The sequence below is a fragment of the Sorex fumeus genome, unplaced genomic scaffold, assembly GCF_029834395.1.
Source record: "Sorex fumeus unplaced genomic scaffold, SorFum_2.1 ptg000171l, whole genome shotgun sequence".
In the NCBI taxonomy this organism is placed as follows: domain Eukaryota; kingdom Metazoa; phylum Chordata; class Mammalia; order Eulipotyphla; family Soricidae; genus Sorex; species Sorex fumeus.
In genome coordinates, this window is record NW_026606228.1 from 6,371,441 (window position 1) to 6,398,693 (window position 27,253).

Below are 27,253 nucleotides of genomic sequence, written 5' to 3' on the forward strand. Positions count from 1 at the left end.
GGTGGTGAAATGAAAGGAAACCAAAATCAAAGAACACTAGTATAGATATTATAGATTCCCATGACAGTTCAAGGCAAGAATGAGAATTTCCAATTGGATCTCAAATTTGTTGTTTCATCATCAGTGTGCCCAAAGATAAATACTGCGTTCCCAGAAACAAGAAGTTCCCTTCCTTATAGAAAACTTGTCACACGCTAGCTGCATATTAAAGAATGTTGGCTTTCCCAAAATGCTAGTGAAATTTGAATGAAAAACACAGGAGAATGTCAGCTATGTAAATTAGGTGGCCACTATGTGAAGGTAGGCAAGCCAAAGTGCAATGGACACTCAAGACTCCAATTAAAAGTACAGCAACATTCCATCCATGGAATAAACTCTGGGCTCTAAATTTATTACACTAAAATTGGAGGCATTTCTCTGTGCAACAAATGAAGTAGAAGAGAAGAAAGTCATAGGGCAACTCCATTATACATTGTGGTGGAAAACATCAAGCAACTTAGAATAAACTTAATATGATATGGGAAAGACATAAAAGTATAAGACACTATTGAATGAAATTGAAGAGCAAACCAGGTAATGGAGAGTTATGCCATGTGCATGGGTTTGGAAATTAATACCACTGATGCGACCATTGTCACAGAAACATTATACAGATTCCATGCAAGTTCCATCAAAAGATCAATGAAATTTCTCAAAAAAAATAGAACAAGTTTAAATTTTATATGGAAATCTAAGTTTTCCTGAACAGCCAAAGGAGTGCAAATAAAAAGAAGTTTGGAGGTGTCTCATTCCTTTATTTACATTCATACTATAAGGCCATAGTAAAGTAGTCAATGGGGTACTGAATTAAAGATAGGCTCTCAGATCAATGGGAAGAAAACTGAGGGAATAAAGATGGACCCTCAGCTGTATAGAGAGCTTCTCTATTTCAAGAGTTTGTGGAACATGAAGTGGGGCAAAGAAAGCCTCTTCAGCAACTGGTGTTTGAACACTAACAGCCACAACCCAAAAGATGAATCTTGTCCGTATTCCCAACCTTTTTAAAAAGTTCACAAAAAGTTTATGAAAGGCATTAAGATTAGACCATAATCTATCAATAGAAACAGAGGAAAACTTAAACATCACTAAGCAGTTTATAGACATCAAAGGTTCAGTGATTTAGCACCAGTGGCAAAGGCAATAACAACAATAACAACAACAACAAACAATTATAGCAACAACAAAAACCATGCAGGACTACAGTAAAATTAACAGCTTTACATAGCAAAAGAAATTCAGGCTAAAATAACAAGATACTCTCCTGAACATGAGAAACCATTTCCACAGTGCATCAGATAAAGGGCTTTTCTCCAAGCTCTTTAAACAGGGTGGCCAGAGAGATAGTACCATGAGCAGGAAGCTTACATGGCATACAACCAAATAGGGTTCAATCCTCGGCACCCCATATAGTCCCCTGAGCACCTCCAGGAGTGATTCCCTGAATGCAGAGCTAGTACTAAGTACTGAACACTGCATAGTATCCCCCTCTAACCCTCCCCACAACAAAAAACATAGAGCTCAGCAAGAAAAAAAAATGCTTAGCTCCGCCACAAAATGAAAGAGGCAATGAACAGGCATTTCCTTAAGGTGACCATAATTATGGCCAGTAGGCATATGAAAAGGAGTTCTCTGTCACTCATTATTATTGAAATTCAAACTTAAAAAGTGATGAAATATTGTCTCACACCAGTGAGAATAGCATATACCAAAGAAATGGGGGGGGGGGAAATGGTGTTACGGGGATGCAAAGAAAAAAGAAAACTTCTCATTCACTCTTTCTTGAAATGCTTTTGGTTCTGCCTCTATGATGAAGAGGAAGATGGTTTTTCATAACTGAAAGAATTTACTTCCATAAGATGAGCATTTCTATTCCTTGGCATCCTCCCCTCCATAGTCACAAAAACTTGCAAGCAAAGATTCTTATACACCATGTTCATTTCATCTCTGAGTACAAAAGAAAACATAAAGGAACAACCCAGATATTCAATTTCAGATGAATGGTTAAAGAAATTGTGGCATATATGCACAATGGAATGGTATGCAGGCATTAGAAAAGTTTGTAGCTGGCTGCAAGTGGGAAGGAATTGGAGGGTATTATGTTGAGGGGCATGAGTCTGAGGGAGAAGAAAAAGCAGAGTGATCTCTCTCATTAGTGGTACAGAGAAACAAGTAAATAGCAACAAATGAAAACAAACCCTTTGCCTCAGAAATCATAATTGAAAATGACAATGGTAGGGAAGGGGCCGTGGGGTGCCTGGGAAATAGGGGAGTTGAAGGATTGTGACTTGGACTAAAGTCATGACATTAGTGGAGGGTCTTGGACTCCGCCATGGAAATGAGATATGGTACTGAAAATCAAATAATAAATTATAAGATTTAAATTGGTTAACTGAAAATATACCAAAAACAAGGGCAGCTTATTGGGAAAAGCTGTGTTGTTTATATCTCAATACTGCTAACGTTTATGATTACAGAGAATAAAAAAAAAATGGGGAACGAACGAAGACTTAGTGATATTGAGTGTGATGATAAATACCATGGGCTGGAGCGATAGCACAGTGGGTAGGGCATTTGCCTCACAAGCAACCAACATGGTCAACCCGAGTTCGATTCCTCTGCCCCTCTCAGAGAGTCCAGCAAGCTACCAAGAGTATCTCGCCTGCACGGCAAAGCCTGGCAAGCTACCTGTGACGTATTCGATATGCCAAACACAGTAACAATTGTCACAATGGAGACGTTACTGGGCCCGCTCAAGCAAATTGATGAACAACGGAAGGACAGTGACAATGATGATAAATACCAGCAAAGTTTAGTTTGGTAAACAGAATGAGTTCATTAATTAACTTCAAAAGAAGAGGACCAAATACATAGAGAAAACTGTAAAAAGAACATAAGAGGTCGGTGCATTAAGACAGCAGGTAGGGCATTTGCCTTGCATGCAATCAACCTGGGTTATATCCCTGGCATCCTTTATGGTCTCCTGAACTCACCAGGAGTGAGTCCTGAGTGCAGAGCTAGCATTAATCCCTGAGCATCATTGGGTGTGACTTAAAAACAAAAACAAACAAAAAAAAACAGTTTTTTTTAAAAAAAAGAACATAAAAACTTTTACAAAAATACACCTAACCAACAAGCTATATTTATATTTCAATCGGGTGAATTAGAAAGAACACAGAATTCTTCTAGGCAATAAAGTCACAATGTGTGTCTTTATGGTATTTAATAGGATAAAAGAGCTAGATTCAGCCAAATGTAGGAGGAGAACTGCTTTGATTAACACAGATTATGTCAGAACATTGAATCCCAAGATTTACAAAGAAAAAGCAACTCTAACATTTATGGAAAGACTTGTGTCCAATAAGAAATAATCAAGAAAATTAAATTGAGTGTCTTTTCAAAAGTGTTCAGTGCTGACTGAAATGAAAAGCAAACTAGCGAAATGATATTGCCACAGGCTGAGATATGCAACTTTACATGAATGTATGTGGATGAATATGTAAAATTAAGAAACCTTTCACTGATAAAACAACCCTGAAAGTCAAAATTTAGAGAACTGCCCGGAGATAATACCAACAAAAAAGGCAAAATCACTTCAGGATTCCCCAAAGACACAGTGCATTCTTGCACCTTCCCACACCAACCAATTGATCCTGCCGTGCCCATTTTCAAGACCCATTTTCATTTTTTCATTTCATCATCCTGTTAATCGTCGATTGCCTCGAGCAGGCCCCAGTAACGTCTCTTTCATCCTAGCCCTGAGATTATATTCACGGCTCTTTAGGAGAATGAGACCCATCATTGTTACTGGTATTTGGCATATTTGGTACGCCACGGGGAGTTTGCCAGACTCTGCCCTGTGGGCAGGCTACATTCGATAGCCTGCAAGTTTGTCCAAAGTAGGAATGAGATAATAAGATGTCATAAAAAAAGACCCAAACACCTGAAAATGTGAACATACCAAAAATGGTGTTCAAGACTCACATCAAGCAATAAAAATATTCCTGAAGATGCAGCAGCGTGTCCACAAGGCCCAAGAGGCAGCCTAGCTGCAGCTAAGGCTCCTGTGTCAGCTATCCTGGATATACAAGATATCCTTGCATCCTTGGATACAAATATCACAGTCACCTGTTTTTCATAAAACTCTACAAACAGTTCATAAGTAATAATGTAATAATGGCAGTAAAACTTATGTAATAGAGAGTCAACAAGGTGCCTGAATGTTCCCACATCTCTAAGAGCAACCCCCACTGGACAATCCAGAATTTTAAGAGGCCTCTGAGGTGATAGAGTCCACCTCTCATCCTGTTCAATGGATGGCTTACAGTGATTGATAAGCTCACTGCCCATTCTCTCCAATTCTACAGTGAAATCTCTAGGCTGATCCCAGGGCCCTTCTACTTTTCTTATCTATGCTCACATTGTAATAATACATTTATAGAAATATATAGAAATTTATTTATGATCTGTCAGCTGTGTGACATCATAAGACACTCCCTGCCTATTTTCCATAATTATGACACCATATTTTTTTTGGCTTTTTGGGTCACACCTGGCAATGCACAGGGTTTACTCCTGGCTCTGCACTCAGGAATTACCCCTGGCGGTGCTCAGGAGACCATATGGAATGCTGGCAATCGAACCTGGGTCAGCCGCGTGCAAGGCAAATGCCCTACCCACTGTGCTATCACTTCAACCCCATACCACATCATATTTCATGGGATTCAGACAGTAGGAAACAAATAATAGAGGGATACACACACACACACACATATGCCTCTTAGAGAGCCTGGCAAGCTACCGAGAGTATCCTGCAAGACAGAGTCTGGCAAGGTACCTGTGGCATATTCGATATGCCAAAAGCAGTAACAATAATGGTTCTCATTCCCCTGAGCCTGAAAGATCCTCCAATTTTCTGCAGCGTTGGGAAAGAGGAGTAAGGAGAGGCTGCTAACATCTCAGGGCTGGGACGAATGGAGACGTTACTGGCACCTGCTCGAGTAAATCGATGAACAACAGAATGACAGTGATACAGTGATACAGTGATATAGAAATACACGTACTGTTCCTTCAAGTCCAAATGTGGCAGAACATATTCTTCTAGTAAGAATATTTACTTACCGAATATACTTACTCGGTGCATATATTGAGATTCAGCTCCACTGCAAACTCTTTTCGCTGAATTAAATATGCTTTTTTTCCCAGCAATAAAATAAATGTGACTTAATCTTTGCTAGTAGGTTACTAATGTTAGTCATCTGCATGGCTTGACTGTGGACATAGGGTTGGATTCTTCTAATGCCTGTCCAATGATACCCAACGACAAGCATGTGTTTATGAAATATTCCACATGTAATTACTTCATGGAATACACACGAGTTATGGAAAGCTCATTTTTAAAGGTATTGTGGAGAACAAAATGGAAAATTAGCCTGTAACATTTTTTAATTGACTGGACTACTATAAATCCAAAAACTTCCCTTAATAATGTTGCTTCCCTGGGCATAAGGATACAGAAGGGGCAATTTGTCGCACCAGCTACAGCTGGTTCAGGCTTGTCAAGGGGTGTAGAAATAACAACCAATGGGACTGAGGGTCCTACAGAAGTTCAAGAGGTAAAGAATTTGTCACTGAAATAAATCCCTACCATCATATAAGTTGTACCGATAAGTATACTGCCTCCTAGTTTACAAGATGAACTTATTTGAGCCTGTTTCTTCAAGATAGTATAGCATTAGGGATGCCCTCTGGCCTCTCTGGCGGTGAGTCATGTCAGACAGTAGGAGCTTATATAGAAAATAAAGCCTCTGGTCTCACAAGGTGCTGGTTTACACTATCAACATAGTGCTCCTGTTGCTTATAGGAGTGTACGCCCAAGATAATCTAGTTCAATGTTTCAGTTGTCAATGCAGTTATAAAATTTTGCTCTGCCCAGAACTTTGGCTGTCCTCACCAACTGATCATTATTATCGTGTCCTTGGAAAAACAACTCTTTGTGAAAGATCAGACTAGCCAACATACATCCAAAGCCCCAAATATTTAAGCTATAATCAATCAGACACCTGATATTCTTCAGATCATTACATTTTTGTCCAGGATGGTAAAATTCAGCTAAACCCCAGCCTATGAGCCATAGCTTTCTCTGATGGTGATCAATTAGCGCATCTTGGGGGTTCACATCTCTGAGCATAATGCTTATACATTGACTGAAAGCCAAGGCCTTCAAATTTTCATAGTATAAAATCAAATATCATAGCCTGTTAATGTTTCATACAATTGTGTAAAGACTGTGTAGTTTACATGTGGAAAAAACAAGGCACTTGTTCACGACCCATTATTTTTTACAATGTATATCAAAGGGATGATGATGGGACTGCCTGGCAAATTCACCAAGATCTTGATTCCATGCTTGACCTGTTTTTCACTGGTTTAAGAATTTTAACCACATTATTTAAAAATATCAGTAATGTTAATGACTTCAAACATCACCAAATTCTTCCCATCACCAAATTTTTCCCACCCTAATTTTTCAACCATCTGATAGTAATCATGATTTCTCCATCCCACAACATGAGGCACACGATCAAAAAATTCTCTGGGTCTGAGTAAATTAACATCTGTGTGAACTCTGGCTTTCTTGGTGCAGGTCCCAACATGTTGCAGTGGCTGTCAGACAAAATTAAAGTTGGTATTTGTAGCTCTGGCTGTCACCTTATTGAGAGGCAGCAAGGGTTAGACCTTGCTTCAGATCTCCTTACCTCAAACTTCTTAAATTTTTTTTTATTTTAGTAACTTTAAAATTACAAAGTTGTTCAGGGTTGGGCTTCAAGCATGTGATGTTTTAACACCAATAACTTCAGCAGTGTCCACTTTCCTCCACCTATCCCCCCAGCCCCTGACCATTTGCCTGTCCCCACCCCGCCACCACCAACAGTCTGCCTCTATAAGAGGTGCTTTTTTTGGGTAAGTTTTGTTTTGTTTTGTTTTGTTTTTTAGATCAGACCCGGTGATGCACAGGGATTAATCCTGGCTCTGCACTCAGGAATTACTCCTGGTGGTGCTCAGGAGACCATGTGGGATACTGGGAATCGAACCCGAATCTGCCGCATGCAAGGCAAATGCCCTACCCACTGTGCTATCGCTCCAGCCCTTGGGTAATTTTTTTGCCCTGTATTTACGGTACTGTTACTGAAAGGATTTCCTGCATAACACTTTACCACCTTTCTCCAAACTTCTTATTCCCCACAAGAAGCACAATATAACAGAAATCATTCTCTAACTTGAAGAGTACACATCCACTCTGTCTCTGTGAGTGCATGGCATGTGAATGATGTGGTGTTTTAACCCAGGAAGAGCATCTCATGATTCCTAAATACTGCTAAGTGAGGCACCAATCTGTAATTGTAACTGCAGCAGAGGCAGAAGCTCTGACCTTTCTTCAGAAACAAAACATGAAAGTGGCTGAGGAAGAGGCAACTCTAGAAACACTTTTCCTTGAGCAATGCTGGCTCTCCTGTAGGAAAAATGTGAGGCTCCCTGAGAAAAAATGCAAAACCCTCCTGAGTTCTTGGTCCAGTATCTCAAGCTAATCTGTTATTAAGGTATGAAGTTTGAGTTTATATTTCAGGTGGGCTGATGTGCACTTTGAAGAGAGGAGTCAACTGAAATATTGTTAAAGAATGATGAGCAGTCAAGATTGGGGAAGATTATCATCATAATAATGGCAATACTGCCCAAAGCATTACACAGAGTCAAACAGTTCCTATGAGGATACCCATGACATTTTTGAAAGAAATAAATCAAACACTTAAAATTCATGACAATTACAACCACCAACCAAAGAGCCAAATCAATCCTCATGAAAAAGAAGATGGGAAGCATCAGTTTCCACAGCTTCAAACTTTTCTAGAAAGCAATAGTAATTAAAACAATCCAGGATTGGAATAAGGACACATGCTCAAGTCAATGGAATAGATTTGAAAATTCAGAAGCAAACCCTCAGGTATTTGATAAGCTAATCTTCAATAGAGGAGCTATATATATATATGAAGTAGGGCACGGAAAAACCTCTTCAACAAGTGGTGATGGGAAAACTGGTCAAACACATACAAAATATTGAACATAGACCCCTTTATAATGTCATGCACAAAAGTCAAATCAAAATGCATTAAAGATATTGAGATCAGATCTGAATCTATAAGGTACATGGAGGACAACAATGGCAGAACTTTCCGTGTCACTGAAGCTAGAGGCATCTTTAAGGATGAAATACTACTGATCAAGCAAGTGAAAGCGAAGATAAACAAATAAGACTACATTAAATTAAGATGCTTCTGCACCTCAAAGGAAATAATTATCAGAGTACAAAGATAATCCACAGATTGGGAGAAATTATTCACCTGCCACTCATACAATAAAGGGTTAATATTTAAGAAATATAAAGCATTGATAGAACTTTATAAGAAAAAAACTTTTGGAGCTGGGGTAATAGCACATTGGGTAGGGCATTTGTCTTGCACATGGCCAACCCAGGTTCGATTCCCAGCATCCCATATGGTCCCCTGAGTACCGCCAGGAATAATTCTTGAGTGCAGAGCCAAGAGTAACCCCTGAGCATTGCCGGTGTGACACCCCCCCAAAAAAACTTCTAACCTTATCCAAAAATGGTTATAAGAGATGAACAGAAACTTCCTCAAAGGAAACATTGAAAGGTCAAAAAGTATATAAAAATATTCTGTATCACTAATCATTGGGGAAAGGCAAATCAAAACAACAATGAGATATCACCTTATACCAGAGAGACTGGCACTCATCAAAAATTAAAATAACAACCAGTGTTGGTGTGGATGAGAGGAAAAAGGGACCCTCATTCACTGTTGGTGGAAATGTAGACGGTTCCAGCCTTTTTGGAAAGCAATATGAGCATTCCTTAAAATACTAGGAATTAACTTTCTATATGACCGAGCAATTCTACTCGTCAGAATGTACCCACAGTACCCAAAAACACAATGCAGAAAAAAAATCTGCACTCCAATGTTCATAGCAGCACTAGTCAAAATAGACAAAATCTGGAAAAAACCCAAGTGCCCAAGAACAGATAACAATGGAAAAGCTACTGTGCATATAGAAAAGCTATATGCACAGAATACTACTGTCATAAGAAAAGATGAAATCATGCAATTTGCTGATATGTGGATGGATCTGCAGAGCATCATGTTGAGTAAAATGAGTGAGAGGAAGAGGAATGAACACAGAATGATCTCACTCATATGTGAGATATAAACATATTAGGGGAATTCCTAATACCCAAAGGCAATTCAAAGAAAGAGCAGTAGAACTGGTTCTTAGCACGAAACTTGGCACGGGGTGGGGAGTGGGTACAGGTCAGGGAAGGGACCAGTATGACAATGATATAGAGGGCAGTGGATACTCTGGATGAGGACTGAGTAATGTAATGAGATAAACTGTTGTATGATATGTATGATATCCCGTCAGTGATCTTATTGTAAACCACAGTGCCCCAAATGTAGATAAAAGCAAAAGAGAAAGAAAAATGTACCTGCCATAAAAACTTAGGACATTGGTCGAGGAAAGTGAACACTCTTGAAGGATTGGTATTGGAACATTGTATGCCTAAAATTCAATTATTATTTTGTGATTTACAATGATTCAATTAGCACTGTAGCAATGTCCTCCCGTTGTTCATCGATTTGCTTGAGCAGGCACCAATAATGTCTCACAACAAATTGTGAGACTTGTTGTTACTGTTTTTGGTATGCGTCATGGTAGCTTGCCAGGCTTTGCTGTGCGGGTGAGATACTCTCGGAAGCTTGCTGGGCTCTCCGAGAGCGGAGGAGAAATCAAACCTGGGTTAGCCACGTGCAAGGCAAACGCCCTACCTGCTATGCTATTGCTCCAGTCCATGATTCAATTAAAAAGAAATTTTAAAGAATGAATGCTGAGGACAATCCAAGTGCCCAATAGAAGGAGGAGGACAAACATGGAATGATCACACTCGTTTGTGGGATATAAAAATAACATAATATGAGATTAATACCCAAAGACATTAGAAACAGGGGCTGGGAGTATTGGTTCAAGACAGGAAGCTTGCTAGGGCAGGGCAGTGGTATGGGGTGGAGCGTGCAGTTAGGATAGAGAAGGGACCACTATGACAATGGTAGTTGGAAACATCACTCTGGACCAGAATTGAGTGCTGAAAGGAAGTAAAGTGATACACATCATTACCTTCCAGTAACAGTATTGCAAACCACAGTGCCTAAAAAGAAAAAGGGAGATAAAAAAGAGACAGAGACAGAGAGAAGAAAAATATCTGTCATAGGCTCAGGCTGGAAGGGTATGGGAGGGAAACTGGGGACATGGATGATGGGAAATGTACATGGGTGACGGAATAGTGTTAGAAAATTGTATGACTGATACTCAATCATGAATAACTCTGTAACATTGTATCTCACTGTGATTCAATAAAAAAGGAAAATAAATACTGAGACGCCAAAACATAGTAAAGTGTGTAGCACACTTACCTTGTATGTGGCAGACCTGGGTTCGATCAATCCCCGGCACCTATATGGTTTCCCAAATCCCACCAGAAGTGATCCCAACAAACAGAGCCAGGAATAATTCCTGAGCACTTTGTGTGCAAACAAACTAACAAATTAATCTGAAGACTCATGAATGTAAATCAACAGGACTTTTCATGGAAGAAAGCACACTCTGGAGTGATTGCAGAACATCTGGACAATGGAAGAGGAGAAAGAAAAGTAGGAAATGCATTGGAAACAGGAGGCGGATGGCACAGGCTTGCATGAGAGCTCAAACCAAGAAAGAGAACATCCAATATTTTAATCTGTGGCTTCTGCATCACTGTGCCCAATTTTTAAAAGTGAGATGGAATTCAGGTACAAAGGTGGCATTAATAACGATAGAACCAAGTATCCAAACCACAGAGAGTCAACAACACTGAAATCAAGAGACACAAACTTTAACAACTGAATTTAGAAAGGTGTCTGTCAACAGAACAGGTTGGAGGGGTTGGGGAGAATATGGGAGGGAAACTGGAAACAGTGGTGTAGCAAAGTTGACACTGGTGGTGGGGTTGATGCTGCAATATTGTATGTCTAAAACTCAACTATGAATAACTTTGTAAATCACAATGCTTGAATAAAATATTAAAAACTAGTTTTTAAAAAGATGGGGAATGGGGGTGGAAGGGAACAAGACCAAATTTTAAAAGTATGACTTTGGAAACTTTTACTTATTGTAGCAATCATATTTGTTCTTACTTTAAAACTTGCAGTGAAGAGATAAATATTCTTGTGAAAAAAAACACACCTGAGATCCCAGAAACATGGATAATGTTTCCTCTACAGGAACTGCCTTTACAGGAAATTCACTGAAGTCTAGGTGCAGAATAATGAATCTGGCTGTCACAAAGTACTAGTGAAGGCTGAATAAGAAGCAAGGATTAACCTGGCAGGAGTGTATGCACAATAGTCATTGTATGAATAGAGGAAACCAAAGTGTTAAGGAAGGGACACTAAAGGCTACATTGAAAAACACTTAGAAGCACTACAACCTCAGAAGAAAAGTTTGCAGGCTCTAAACTCAGTATATGAAAATCAGTTGTCTGTGTCTGTGCAAAAAAATAAAAAAGAACTACCAGAGAAATAAATCAAAAGGCAACTCTATCAATGACTGTGTCCCAAAACATCAATACCTAGGAATTGACTTCACAATGAATGGGAAAGTTTTACACATGGAAAATTCTGAGGCATTATTGAATGAAGTCTAGGTGAAGTCAGATAATTGAAAAGAATTCCATGTGCCTTGGTTGGAAGAATTAATACTGTTGAAATAGCAATATTATCCAAAGCATTATACAGATTCCTTGCAATTCTCATCAAAATTCCAATATTAATCATCATTGAATTAGAATAAAGCTTACTGACACACACACAAACATTGGACCAGAGTAGCTTGCTGCAGAGATGGCTCTGAGATTTGCAATAGGCCACTTTCTCTGGGCCACTCCAGATGGGAACAGGTGCCGTCCCTCCTCCTGCCCCCTAGGAATCCCGGCAGCCACCATCTCCTCAACTCAGGTATGGGGTGGAAGTGATGGCAAACGCCACATATCAAAGAAAGGGGCAGGAGTCCACCCTTCTCCTTTCCCCTGCCCCAATGGGACGCTGAGATGACGGCCCCATCTGGCCACCATCTACTTAAGCTCCCACACGGCCAGGGTCCAGAGACATACACACGAATCTCGGACCCAAGCAACTTGCTACAGTGATCTCTCCAGATCCCAATTATTAAAATTTTAGAATTCCTAGAGCGTGTGGCTGCACATTATATTTTAGCCATAACAAGCAATACAAAACAAATTGTCTAGCATTGCCTTTTCAGCAGGTATCGTGGTGGTGTGACTGGTCTCAAAATATTGAAGGTAACCAAAGAAGAGAGAGAGTACTGTGCAAATTGTCTGCCACACAGGCAGGGGAAGGTGTGTAATGGGGGAGGGGATAGTAAGGATTTTGGTGGTGGAAAATGTGCACTGGTGAAGAGATGGGTGTTTGATGATTGTATGATCAAAGTTCAAGCATGAAAGTTTTGTTACTGTATCTCATGGTGAATCAATAAAAAAATGGGGGAGAGAATAAAGGTTACTTAAATTTGAATGGAAGCTTGAAATATTCCAGAACAGTCAAAGGAGTTCCAAGGAGAAAGAAGATGGGAGGTATCTTATATAAACTTATCTTAACATAAAAACCTATAATAGAGAAAACCGTGAGGTACTGGCATAATGACAATTTACCAGACCAATGGAGGATAACTGAAACACAGAGACAGACCTTCTGCTGAAATGGGACAAGGAAAGCTTTTTCAACGACAGGTTCTAAGAAAACTGAAGATCCGCAAGCATAAAGATGAAACTGGATCAATATCAACCAATTTCACAAAAGTTCACTGAAAGTTCAGTGAAGCTGCTGAGATTAGATCAGAAACTACCCACAGCAGTGAGAAAAGCATAGCCATAACTCTACAGGTTATGGAAATCAGCTGTTTCTTCAGCAATTTGACTCCAGTAGCAAAGACAACAAAACCAAAGATAAACATATCTGACTTCATGAAACTCAACAGGCTTTCCATGGCAAAATAAACTCAGCTAAAACAACAAGACACACTCCTAAATGGGACAAACCATTTGCTCATCACACATCAGATCCAGGGAGAATATCCAAATTTTATAAAACACTCGGACAGTTCAGCCAAAAAAGAAGAAGCTAGCATGTAACCCCATCAAAAAATTGGAAGGATAAACAGAAATTTGTATGAGGAGACCATATGGACAACCAATATGTATTCACTCTATTGCTGTCATTATTATTTGGGGAATGAATATAAGAAAAGAAATGAGATATCCTCTTATATTCATGACAATACTAATCAAAAGTGGTTAATAGAAAATAAAATGTCTTTTAAATATTATATTTATAAATGACATATATTTAAATTCATTTTAAAATATTTTATTTACATATTATATCAAATATATGAAAATAATATATTTTAAATAAATTGAAATATTCCATATATTCATAAATATATAAATATAGTTTATATATGTATATAATATATACATTTATATTTATTATAAATTTCTATTTATTATAAATTTATATATAATATAATATATATAATATATAGCACTACACTGTCACTGTTTTCCCATTGTTCATCAATTTGCTCAAGCGGGCACCAATATCGTTTCACAACAAATTATGAGACTTGTTACTGTTTTTGGCATATCAAATACATCACGGGTAGCTTGTCAGGCTTTGCCATGCAGCAAAATACTCTCAGTAGCTTGCCAAGCTCTCCGATAGGGGCGGAAGAATCGAACCCGGATCCGCTGCATGTAAGGCAAAAGTCTTATCCACTGTGCTATTGCTCCAGCCCATATATAAATATATATAAATGTGGAGAGATAGCACATTGGGTAGGGCATTTGCTTTGCACGCAACCGACCCAGGTTCAATTTCAATATGCCAAAAAAAGTAACAATAAGTCTCACAATGGAGACTTGACTGGTGCCTGCTGAAGCAAATCGATGAACAATGGGAGGACAGTGCTACAGAGCTATTTTATAAATATATATAAATATATATTCATACACATCATATATGCATATCTATGAATATAAATATACATTTTATACATTCTAATATTTATATATCATACATATTTATATTAATTAATATATTTCTATAATATGATCTATAAATTCATATATTTTATATATAAATATACAAAATATATTTAATATGAATAATAAAACTATATATTTTATTATATATATTTATGAATACATTTGTATATATTACATATTTGTATATTTACAAATATAAATATATATGAATATGTAAATATATTTTTATATATAAATATATAAAATATAAGATGTAAAATATATATCAATGTGTATCAATATATAACTATATAAATATTTTATATATAATACATTTATACACAATATATAAATGTATTATATATAATATATAATATGCAAAATACAAAAACATTTTATATAGTTATATACATATATTTATATATAAAATATAATAGATGAATATATTTTTATATATTTGTATAATATATGGATTTATATTTATTATTAATTTATATATACCATAATATATAAATATATTTAATATATAAATATATTTAATATATAAATATATTTTATTATAAGTAACTATATATTTATAAATATATTTTTAATATATTATATATTTACAAATATAGCACTGCACTGTAGCACTGTCCTCTCATTGTTCATTGATTTGCTCAAGCGAGCACCAGTAACATCTCACAACAAATTGTGAGACCTGTTGTTAATGTTTTTGGCATATTGAATATGTCATGGGTAGCTTGCTGGGCTCTCCGAGAGGGGTGGACGAATCAAACTCAGGTCGACCATGTGCAAAGCACCTTCTGTGCTATCGCTCCAGCCCATTTATAAATATAAATATATAAATATATTTTAAATATATAAATACTTATATATTTATACATAATATGTAGCACTGTAGCACTGTCCTTCTGTTGTTCATCAGTTTGCTCGAGCAGGCACCAGTAACATCTCCATTGTGAGACTTGTTGTTACTGTTGTTTGACATATCAAATATGCCACAGGGAGCTCGCCAGGCTCTACTGCGCAGGCAGAATACTCTTGGTAGCTTGCCGGGCTCTCCGAGAAGGACAGAGAAATCAAACCCGGGTCAGCCACATGCAAGGCAAATGTCTATCCACTGTAAATATAAAATATATGATATATACATTTTATATATTTATATATTCATATGTAATACATAAATATATTTACATCTTTATTATTAATATATAAAAATATAAACAATATATAAATATATAAATAATATATAAATATAAATAATATATAAATATATAATATATTAATAATATATAAATATATAAATAATATGTAAATAATAGATAAATAATATGTAAATATATTAATAATATATAAATATAAATAATATATAAATATAATAATATATACATACAATATTATATTCTAAATTTTAATATTTAAAAATTTAAACTGAAATTCAAGGGCTGTATATTGTGATAAGGAGTGCTGTTAACCTCTCAATACCATGTTAACATTATAACTCAGTTACTCAATAGAATTCAGTTATAGTAACTCTACTATATGTCAAACACTTAATAGTATTCAAATAAACTAATTATGAATATCAGAATAGTTTAGGTGAATTAGCAAATTGAAATTAGTAAACAACTTCAAATAACAGGCCCAAAGACAAAAAACAAATTGTTTTGGTGGTGAAGAGAATAAAAACTTTGATCAAAAACCTAACCAACAGACCAGATCCATATTTCACCTAGTACAATTAGAACAAACACAAAATTCTTCTTTGAATATAATCCCAGCCTGTGTCAAAGTTAGAATTAGACACACTGCTAATGATGCTTAATATTTGTTATTCGGTATAGTAAAAGAGCAAAAACTCAGCCAAATGAAGGAGTTCTCCTTGGAACAACCCAAACTATACCAAGACATTTGACCCCAGATTTAAAAAGAACAAACAACTCCAGTATTTGTGAGAATATTTCTATCTGATAAATAATAAATACAATTACAGTAACTTTTTTTTAAGTTGGGTTTATTTATTTATTTATTTTTGCTTTTGGGGGGTCACACCTGGCGATGCACAGGGGTTACTCCTGGCTCTGCACTCAGGAATTATCCCTGGTGGTACTCAGGGGACCATACGGGATGCTGGGAATTGAACCCGGGTAGGACTGCACAAGGCAAACGTCCTACCTGCTGTGCTATTGCTCCAGCACCAACAGTAACTTTTTGACAGCTTGCAATATATAACTTTACATGAATGCATATAGGCGAATATTGAAATTAAGAAATCATTCACTGATGAGGCAAACTTGACAACAAAGATTTAATGATCTATCACTGTCATCTCGTTAATCATCAAATTGCTCGAGTGGAAGCCAATAACATCTCTATTCCCCCAGTGATCTATCAGGTGACAATAAACCAAAATATTGCACAAGAAAGGCAGAATCTTGTCCTACCTCCCCCAATCCTTCACCCCAACAGTCTATCCTGGCCCTTCCCACATTCAGCCAATTGCTCCTGCCTTTTCCAATTCAAGACTAATACACTTCAAAATGAGAGAACACACCCAAAAGGAGTTTCAAGATTCACATTAAGAAAAAAAAAACATACCTGGAGGCGCAGCAGCTGGCCCCAGAGAGATTGAGCGTCCTTTGTTATCCATCTGGAAGTCAAGTCAATCAGACGTGGACACAGGTCCACCAGATTCCCACTAAAGGAATTTATAGGCAGAACATAGATATTAAAGACAATAAAACTTAAGGATTGAAGAGTCAACAAATGGCTTCGCCATGGTCACTCATTTACTAAGATCAACCCTCAAGGGAACCTACGCAGGACAATCCAGAATTCCATGAGGTTTATGATGGGCTAGGACCCACCTCCCAGCATCGTCATTGGATGATCTACAGTGATTGACATGTCAACTGTCCAGTCTCTCCAGTTCTGCTGTGAAACCTCTCCATTGACGCCAGAGCCCAGACACATTACTCATCTTTCTTCCTATTGCGATATTTATTGAAATACGTAGAAATATAGTGACTATTCCTTCATGTCCAAATAATGCATAAGGCAAACTTCTAGCTTTGGATATATTTCACAAGGTATGTCTAGATCTAGCTTGATTGCACGCTCCTTGTAATCCATGCGTACTTTTCCCAGAAAAGAAAATAAATGTGACTGTTTCTTTGCTCATGTGTTAATAAGGATGGCCATCTAACATGCATTGGCTGAGTTACTCCATTATCTGTCATATGATGTCCAGTGACACATGGGTCTGTCTCCCACATCATTTATGCCCACCTACGTTATGGTCACAGATTTCTTTGTATGTCACCTATACTTCAAATCACATCTGCAAATTATCTGAGAAAAGGCATAACTTAATCTTTAACCTAATATTTTCTAAAAGTACTTCCAAATTGGGCTGGAGTGATATCCTAGTGGGTAGGGCGTTTGCCTTGCTCCCAGCCAACCCTGCCAACCTGGGTTCGATTCCTCCACCCCTCTCGGAGAGCCTTGGCAAGTTACTGAAAGTATCTCACCTGCATGGCAAAACCTGGCAAGCTACCCGTGACATATTCAATATGCCAAACACAGTAACAACAAGTCTCACAATGGAGACATTACTGGGCCTGCTTGAGCAAATCAATGAACAATTACGGGAGGACAGTACTGCAGTGCTACTTTCAAATTACATGAGCATGTTATACATTCATTGGGTTCAGATCCATCCCCTACTACTACCAGCTATAAATTATTATTTCTTTCCGTGTCTCCATTTCCTAATCAGGAAAATAGTACTACATTAAAAGAACAAATCTTGGTACACAGTGTAAATTCTGTGTTAATAAAAAGTATTTGTAATAGGGGTTGGCATTGAACTTTCAGTTATAATAAATTCTCACTGTTATTTGTCCTCTTTTTGCCTGTCTTAAAGCAGATATCACCTACTTTTTGGAGCCTTTTCCTGGCATCCTGACCCATACTAATGTGCTCCATTGTCTACTTCTACATGTGACAAGCCTGACCAGTTTTCCAACTGCTAGTTCTACTACGTAGTTAGTTTTACCTATGCTACTGTCTGTATGCTAATATATGTAGACTTGTACCAGTTCTTCATGAATGTGTCATCTATCACGTTTACCTCTAAGTTTAGTTTCACCAGTTTAAGTCACTTATTCTTCTCTAGTACCAGGTAGATCAGAAATAGTAAAAAATGGCACTCAGCTGTTTTCCACTCTGGATGTTCAATTTGGAGGTTTGGTTTTTGATCAGACAGAGAAGGTAAGATGAGATACACAGAGAAGGTACATACTAAAGCATAAAGCCAGCTGATTGCCAAAGAAAGCTTTCAATGGTGTGTTACTGAGAAGAGAGCCAGAAGAGAGAAAAGAGTGTTCGTGAAGCAAAATTTGAGTGCTGCATATGTTGCAGAGGATACCTGGATGTGTATGTTCCTATAACACTGGAATTATTGTCACATGCTATTATCATATCTATTTCTGTCACACCTGCACCCCTGCACCTTGAAAAGCAGCTGCCGTTTTCATTTACACTTTGAATCATTTTCTTGATTCTTATATCATGATTTCTGGTCTAATTTATTATTTTATTCTTTATGTTAGGATTCATTTGCTATTATTTTCTATTCTATTGCTATTATTCTCCCAATCTGTAAGGTTAGGTTATTGATTTAAATTTTCAATTGTTTCCTGATGGAAGCCAGCATTGCTAAGGACATCTTCGTACTGCTCTTGCTTTGCCCAATAGGATAAGACATTTCATGTTTTCATTCTTGTTCATTTTGTGGAATCCTTTTATTTTGAAATTGATTTCCCTTCTGACCCATTGCTGCTTCAGAGAAAGTCGTTCAGCTTCCAAATGTTGAAACGTTTTCTTTATAAAATTCTTTTAATTGAATCACTGTGAATTACAACAAAGATGCAAAGTGGCTCATGGTTAAGTTGCAGGTTTACAACGTTCGAACAACAAACCCTTCATAAGTGTCCTCTTTGTTCCACCAATATCCCCAGTTTCCTTCCCACCCCACAGCATGCCTCTTTAGTCAGTAATTTTTTTATTTTTATCTTTTCCTTTTTTCCAGTTTTAGGCACTGTGGTTTATGAAATTGTTACTGATAGGGAATCATGCATATCACTTTACCATTTTTCAGCAGCCAGCTCTCTTCCAGAGTGATCACTTCTCTCTATCATTGTCTTAGAAGTCCCTACCCTAATTTGTTTCATTCCTCATCCTCCCAGTAGCATGTTTCCTACTAAGGACCAGTTCCACTCATGCTTTATATTGCCTTCGGGCATTCATTATTCCCCTACTGCATCTCTTTATACTTTATATGTGAGTGAGATCATTCTGTGTCTGTCTCTCTCCCTCTGACATATTTTACTCAACGTGATACTCTCCGTATCCATTCATGTATCAGCAAATTGCATGACTTCATCTTTTCTTATGGCAGAGTAGTATTCCATTGTGTATATGTGCCATAGCTTTGTCCTAGCTATTTGTTCTTGGGCACTTGGGTTGCTTCCAGATTTTTACTATTGTGACTAGTGCTGTATTGAATATAGGAGTGCAGACATCTTTTCTGCATTGTGTTTTGGGCCCTTGGGGTATATTCCCAGGAGCTGAATTGCTGAGTCATATGGAAGGCTAATTCCTAGTTTTTGAGGAATGTTTATATTGTCTTCCAAAGAGGCTAGACCAGTCTACATTTTTACCAGCAGTGAAGGAGGATCCTTTTTATTTCTCAGTCATACTAACACTTATTATTGTTCTTTTTTATGAATGCCAGTCCCTCTGCTATAAGGTGATATCTAATAGTTGTTCTGACTTGTATTTCCCTGATAACTAGTGATACAGAACATTTTTTATATGCCTCTTGAGAATTTTATGTCTTTTTTGAGGAAGTTTCTGTTCACCTCTTCTCTTCATTTTTAGGTGATGTTGAATGTTTTTGCTTGTAAAGTTCTACCAGTGCTTAATAAATCTTGGATATTACTCCTGGGAATATATCCCAGAGAGGCAAAAAAGTATAGTCGAAGTGACATCTGCACTTGTTTGTTCATTGCAGCACTCTTTACAATAGCCAGAATCTGGAAAAAAAAACCTGAGTGCCCAAGAACAGATGACTGGTTAAAGAAACTTTGGTACATCTACAGAATGGAGTACTATGTAGCTGTTAGAAAAGATGAAGTCCTGAAATTTACATACATGGAAAGTATCATGCTAAGTGAAATTAGTCAGAAAGAGAGGGACAGACATAAAAAGATTGCATTCATCTGGGGGACATAAAGTAACAAAATAGGAGATTAATACCCAAGAATAGCCGAGATAAGTACCAGGAGGATTACTCCATGACTTAGAGGCCAGCCGGGCATGCTAGGGGAAAAGGCAGCTCAGATAGAGAAGGGAGCACCAAATAAAGGGTATTTGGAGGATCCTCCCAGGATGGGAGATGCATATTGAAAGTAGACTATGGACTGCACATGATTGCCACTCAATGTCTCTTTTGCAGACCACAACACCCAAAAGGATAGAGAGAACAAAAGGGAATGCCCTGCCACAGAGGCAGGGTGGGATTGGGAGGTTGGGGGTGGGAGGGATACTGGGATCCATGGTGATGGAAAATGGGCACTGGTGGAGGGATGTGTGTTTGATCATTGTATAATCGAAACCCAAGAACAAAAATTTGTAAGTCTACAACTGTATCTCATGGTGTGTCACTAATAAAAATTTTAAAAATATTAAATCTTGGATATTAACCAATTGTATGAGTGGTGGGCAAATAATTTCTCCAAATCCATGGTTTATCTTTGTATTCTGGTCATCACTTCCTTTGAGGTGCGGAATCTTCTTAATTAAATATAGTCTGATTTGTTTATCTTTGCTTCCACTTGCTTGGTCAGTGGTGTTTCATCCTTAAAGATGCTTCTAGCCCCAATGTCATGGAGAATTTTCCCTCTCTTGTCATCCATGTACCTTATAGATTCAGATCTGATCTCAAGGTCTTTAATGCATTTTGAGTTGATGTTTATGAATGGCATTAGAAATGTGCCTGAGTTCTTTTATTTCTTGGAATGTGACTGACCAGTGTTCCCATTACCACTTTCCTTGCTCTACTTCATACTATTTTGCTCCTTTATCCAAGATTAGCTGACCATATTCTTGAGGTTTGTCTCTGAATTTTCAAATCTAATCCATTGACCTGAGAGTCTGTCTTTATTTCAGTACTAAGCTTTTTTAAGTACTATTGCTTAAAGTACTATTGCTTATAGTTTAAAGTTGTGAGAACCTTCCCATCATGCTGCCTATCTTCTTTTTCCTGAGGACTGCTTTGGCTCTTTGGTTGAGGAGTGTTATTATTCTATATAAATTTCAGGAGTGTTTGAGCTATTTCTTTCAAAAATATCATGGCTACATTTAATAGGGCCTAAAAGATTAACTCAGACCGCTTTCTAATACCAAGCACAAAACTCAAATCAAAATGAATTAGAGGCCTAGTAATTTCACTTCTGGAAATATACAACCAGGGTCCAAAACTGCAATGCAGAAAACAAATCTGCAGTTCTATGTTCATTGCAGCATTAGTCATGAGAGCCAAAATTTGGAGACAACCCAAGTGCCCAAGAAAGAAGCTGGGTACATACTCGGCCATAAGAAAAGATAAAGTCATGTAATTTGCTGATGCATGATGGATCTGGAAAGCATCATGCTGAGTGAAATGAGTCAGAGGGAAAGGGACAGACACAAAATAATGTCAATCATATGCAAGGTATAAAGAATTTCAGAAGGGGAATAACTAGTGTCCTAAGGTAATAGAAAAGAAGAATAGGAGAACTGTTTCTTAGTAGGAAGCTTGCCAACGGGCAGGTGGAAGGAAGAGAAGGGCATGGAGAATGGGACAGGTCAGAGTAGGGACCACTAAGGTGATAGAGAGAACTGAAGAGGAAGAGGACTGGGTGTTGAAAGTATACAAAGTGATATGCATGATACCTTGTCAGTAATAGTATTGTAAACCACAGTATCTTAAAGTGGGGGGGGGGGGGGGAGGAAAAAAGTGTTGGCCATAGAGACAGGTTAGAGGGCTAGAAGGGAAATTGCTGAAACTGATGGGGGTAAGTGGACACTGGTAAAGGGGTTGTTGTTGGAACATTGTAAGCCCAAGACTAAATACTGAATAACTTTTTCATTCACAGAGCTTCAGTTTTTAAAAAAGGTCTTTTTTTAAAGGAAGTGTAGTTTGCTTCATGTGGAAGACAGGAATTAAAATTTATAAAAAAGTAAGGGATACTGGGATCCGTGGTGGTGGAAAATGGGCACTGGTGGAGGGATGGGTACTCGATCATTGTATAATTGAAACCCAAGCAAAAAAATTTGTAAGTCTACAACAGTACCTCATGGTGTTTCACTAATAAATTTTTTTTAAAAAGTAAAAAATATTTTAATAAATAAAAATAATGCAGATATTCAGCACGTACTAACAACTGACTCAGAATTTTCATTTTAACATAATCTTCTGCAAACATTTTTACATATTAATTTGTAAAAGTGTTGTTTGGATTGTTTTAACCATATTTATATTCTCATAAAATTCAAAGAACCAACAAGGACAATGAAAACTGGAAAGAAAAAAAGAAATATCAGCCTAAAAGAATTTATGGAAAAATTTTAGAAGGCAGAAATCAAAGGCAGCTCATGTCCTAAAATGTGTACAGTGGGAGGTTATAATAAAATGATACCAGAGAATTCTGTAAATTCTTTAAAATGTTCACAGAATTTAGGAGTAATTAAAATTCCACAAATATTTTTCGTAAAGTATAGGGATAGCTCTGGGTTACAAAATGTGAAATTGGAAAATACATGAAATGATAAAAATTTATACACACACAGATACACACTACCTTTTTACTCAGCATCATTCAAAACCTACTCTAAATGTATGTCTATAAGCCAAAAGTCACTGGAAATTTATTGACTAGAGATACGGAGCAAAGAATCTTAAGAGTCAGTGGCAGTAAGCAATGTGATGAGTGAAGGTGACTTACAAACTTGAATGTAAGATGTAGCACTATAGCACTGCCCAGTAATGTCTTTATTGTAAGACTTCTTGTTACTGTGTTTGGCATATCAAATATGCCACGGGGAGCTTGCCAGTCTTTGCTGTGTGGGCAAGATACTCTCGGTAGCTTGCCAGGCTCCCCAAGAGGGGCAGAGGAATTGAACCGGGCTTGGTCCAGGTTGGCTGTGTGCAAGGCAAACGCCTTACCCGCTGTGCTATCTCTCCAATCTAAAATTCTGCACGTGAAATGGTTAAAGACCCATTCATACCTCTTGTACACTATGGGCAGAAAGTAAAACAGTCATTTATGGAGAAATTGAGTTCAGAAGAAAAAGTAGAGATAGGAACCAGGTTGTAAGCTTGTCCCAAGTGGTGAGGGTGGGGGGCAGTTAGGACAGAGAAGGGACCACTATAACAAGGATAGTTGGAAATGATCACTCTGGACAAGAACTGAGTGCTGAGGGTAGGTAAAGGGACAAGTATGATAACCTTTCGGTGCCTATAGTGCAAACCATAATGCCAAAAGGAGAGAGAGAGAGGAGAGAGAGAGAAAGAGAGAGAGAAAGAGAGAGAGAGAGAGAGCGATAGAAGCCATAGAGGCAGACTGGGGACATTTGTAGTGGGAAATGTACACTGGTGAAGGGACACGGGTGTCAGAACATTGTATGATTGAAACCCAATCACAAACAAATTTGTAACTGTAATTTTCATGGCGATTCCTTAAGAAATTTTTTTAAATAAAAGAAAAGAAAAAGACTCCATAAATTTACATGTTGGGTTCCCAAAGGATCTTCTGGACATCCACAATATATTTCTCCAGGCAGTACATTCTGTCTATGCACTAAAACTTCCACTTTTTCTCATTACACCATCACTTGTATCACTTGTGTCACTTGTCACCCCGTTGTTTGCTCAAGCGGACACCAGTAATGAGTCTATTTGTCCCTGTCACGTGATAGTGTAGCCCAATGGCATATTACACCATCATTGACAGATAATTATCACCAGATGTGAACATGAGAAAAAGAAAATAATAGAAAAAAGGGAATAATTCAAATAGCTTTAAAATTGCAAAATATGAGAAAGGGTTGCAATCATAAACTACAGCGTCATGGAAAGTTGACTAAAAAAGTACCCTGAAAAAATATCCTAAAAAAACATTAAAAAGTAAAAAGAGAAAGTGGGAGTGATATTAGCATTATGTCAGTGTAAAGGCATTTCCACCATCTCTCTTTTTAAATATACAACTAATAGATGAACTAAATATCAATAAGGATTCCTCTGCTCATCATCCCAAGGCACAAGGGAAAGATATATATGAGTATGTGCAATGGAAGATGGATGGAGATGGTCCATTCTGAAGAACAGAGACAGAAGGGCTACCAGCCTAACAAAAGACACTGAGGAATATAGAGTGGAGAAACTTCACATGTTCATCTCCTTGGCCCAACTTAATACTAATGGAATGGCACTGAGGTACATGAAACAGGCAGGAACCCAATAACAAGGGCAACACAGACCACTCTGGAGAAGAACTGAGTGTTGAAAGTAGGTGAAGAGATATATATGGTAACCTGTCAGTATCTGTATTGCAAACCACAATGCCCAAAAGGAAACAGAGACAGAGAAGAAAAGTGCTTGCCATAGAGGAGTGTGTGGGGGATAGGGGTTGTTGCAGGAGAGAAACTGGAGACATTGGTGATGGGAAATGTACACTGGTGTAGGGATGACTATTGTTGGAAACATTTTATTACTGAAACCCAATCAGTGACAATTTCGTAGCTGTGTATCTCACTGTGATTCAATTAAAAGAAATTAAAAATTAAAAAAACAAAACAAAGTATACCAGTGGCTGACAGACAGCTGAGTTTCAGATCCCTAAATCAAAGATAATGTGATAAGCAAACACCCTGAGCTTGGAAGACCAAGGGGAAATGTTCCCCCTAACTCTTTCAGGGCCACGAATAACGCTCTCCCTGTCCTCTCCTTCCACACCAACCGAGCAGCTGCTGTCAACTTGGTCAACCCATGACTCCCCCAAGAGTTTGCAGTAACCAAAAACCAAACAAACAAATAAATAAATATAAGGACATATCACCACCTACTGGATAAAAGAAAGAATAGCAGCTAATTACAAAATTGTTCGAGCAAATGTGACCAATAAAATTTAAGAGGTGGTAGACAAACCAAACAAGCAAACAGAGGAATATACCAACATGAAACTCAAGACTGCAAGGCAAAGACCTCACTGTGCCACTGTCACAGGTAACCAGCCCAATCCCCATTCCAGGATAGCCGACAAGTAGAGGGAGATGCTGCCAATGGGCTCCACTGTGGATATCCCCTCTCCAACGCCCACTCTACTACCAATCCCAGCCCTGACATCAGAGAAAACTGACTCTTAAGTAAGAGTCACCAAGAGCCCCACCAAGATCCCGGTAGCCACCACCCTCGCTCCAGAGGGACCCAGGTGATGCCTAACTGGAGAAGGAAGAGTCACCAAAGTGACACTATCAAGAATGGGAGAAATTCCAAAAATTAGTATTTCATGTAAAATGTAACGGCCCTCCCGTTGATCATCGATTTGCTCGAGCGGGCCCAGTAACGTCTCCATTGGAGACTTTGTTGTTACTGTGTCTGGCATATCGAATACTCTCGGTAGCTTGCCGGGCTCTCCGAGAGGGGCGGAGGAATCGAACTCGGGTCGGCCATGTTGGCCGCTTGTAAGGCGAACGCCCTACCCGCTGTGCTATCGCTCCAGCCTAGTCCCTTCGTGGTCGTGCTTGGCTAGTATTTCATGACTTACATAAATCCTATACTTCAATATTTTGAAGCAATTTGATCTCTGAAACATCTCAATACTTAACGTTCACTCTTGAATATGTAATTTGAAGTTTCTTACAGTGAACTCATAAATATTCCTAAAACAAACCACAGTGACTTTCAAACTTGTCTAGTAGTATAATAAATTATTTTGCAGAGGAATAGATCTAGGCCTCCTTGGCTATTCAATAAATCCTCAATTTGTTCACTTGTATATGGGAAAAAAATCAAAAACCTCTTACACTCTACATCTGATCTAATGGAAGTAAACTTTAGATACCTCTAAAATACATTGTATTTTAAAAAGAGTCTCTGCAATTAAGGCACCCTGGTGAATATTGCATTTGTTTGGGGTGCAGTGAATTTGACACTCCCATGGACCATTAACCAATTGAACCCAACCCTGTGGGACTGGTGAGACTACACCAAGATTGTGGTCAAGCACCATCAGATGCAAACTGTGGGCAGCTGCACAGGGTACAGGTCCCAGCTGATCCAGTAAATTTCAGTATGCAAATTCCCAGCAGCATACGGGAAACCACATGCTCTCAGCCAGGCTGGTACAAAACTAGATCCTCACCATGACTATCCACATAGTGCCAGACATGAATTTTAAAAAAGCACCTAATTCATTTACATTAATGGATAATTTCAAAAGCCTTGGAATGACCCCAAGCACACAAGATCTTTCTAATCTCCATGATGAGTAACTTAATATGACAATGATTAAGGTGTTCAGTGAATTGAAGAAAACAGTAACGGTTCAATAATAAAAGAGAAATTATTTTTAAAAATACTCCAATAAGAAATCACTGAATGGAAGAGTGTAACAGGAGAACTAAAAAGCATGATTAAGGGAATGCACAGCATAATGACAGGAGCAAAGGAAAAAATTGGTGTGCTCAAATACATTATGCAAGAAAATAAAACATAAGAGATTTATGGGACAGAATGAAGAGAAACATCATCCAAATTATAGGAGCCCCAGAATATGAGGAATTAGAGATTTGCAATACAGCTTTGCTGATAATTATAGCTAAAAATGTTCCCAATCTGAATAGTGATTCAGGTGCCCAAATCCAGAAAGCACAGGGTTCCAAACATAATAAACCCGAACAGGA

The 27,253-nt window shown here is 37.9% G+C and overlaps 1 pseudogene; it reads right to left on the reverse strand.

Annotated features, from left to right (window-relative positions):
- Positions 1-5,644: 5,644 nt before the first annotated feature.
- LOC130017032 (casein kinase II subunit alpha-like) lies at positions 5,645-19,446 on the reverse strand (annotated as a pseudogene).
- Between the last annotated feature and the right edge of the window lie 7,807 nt (positions 19,447-27,253).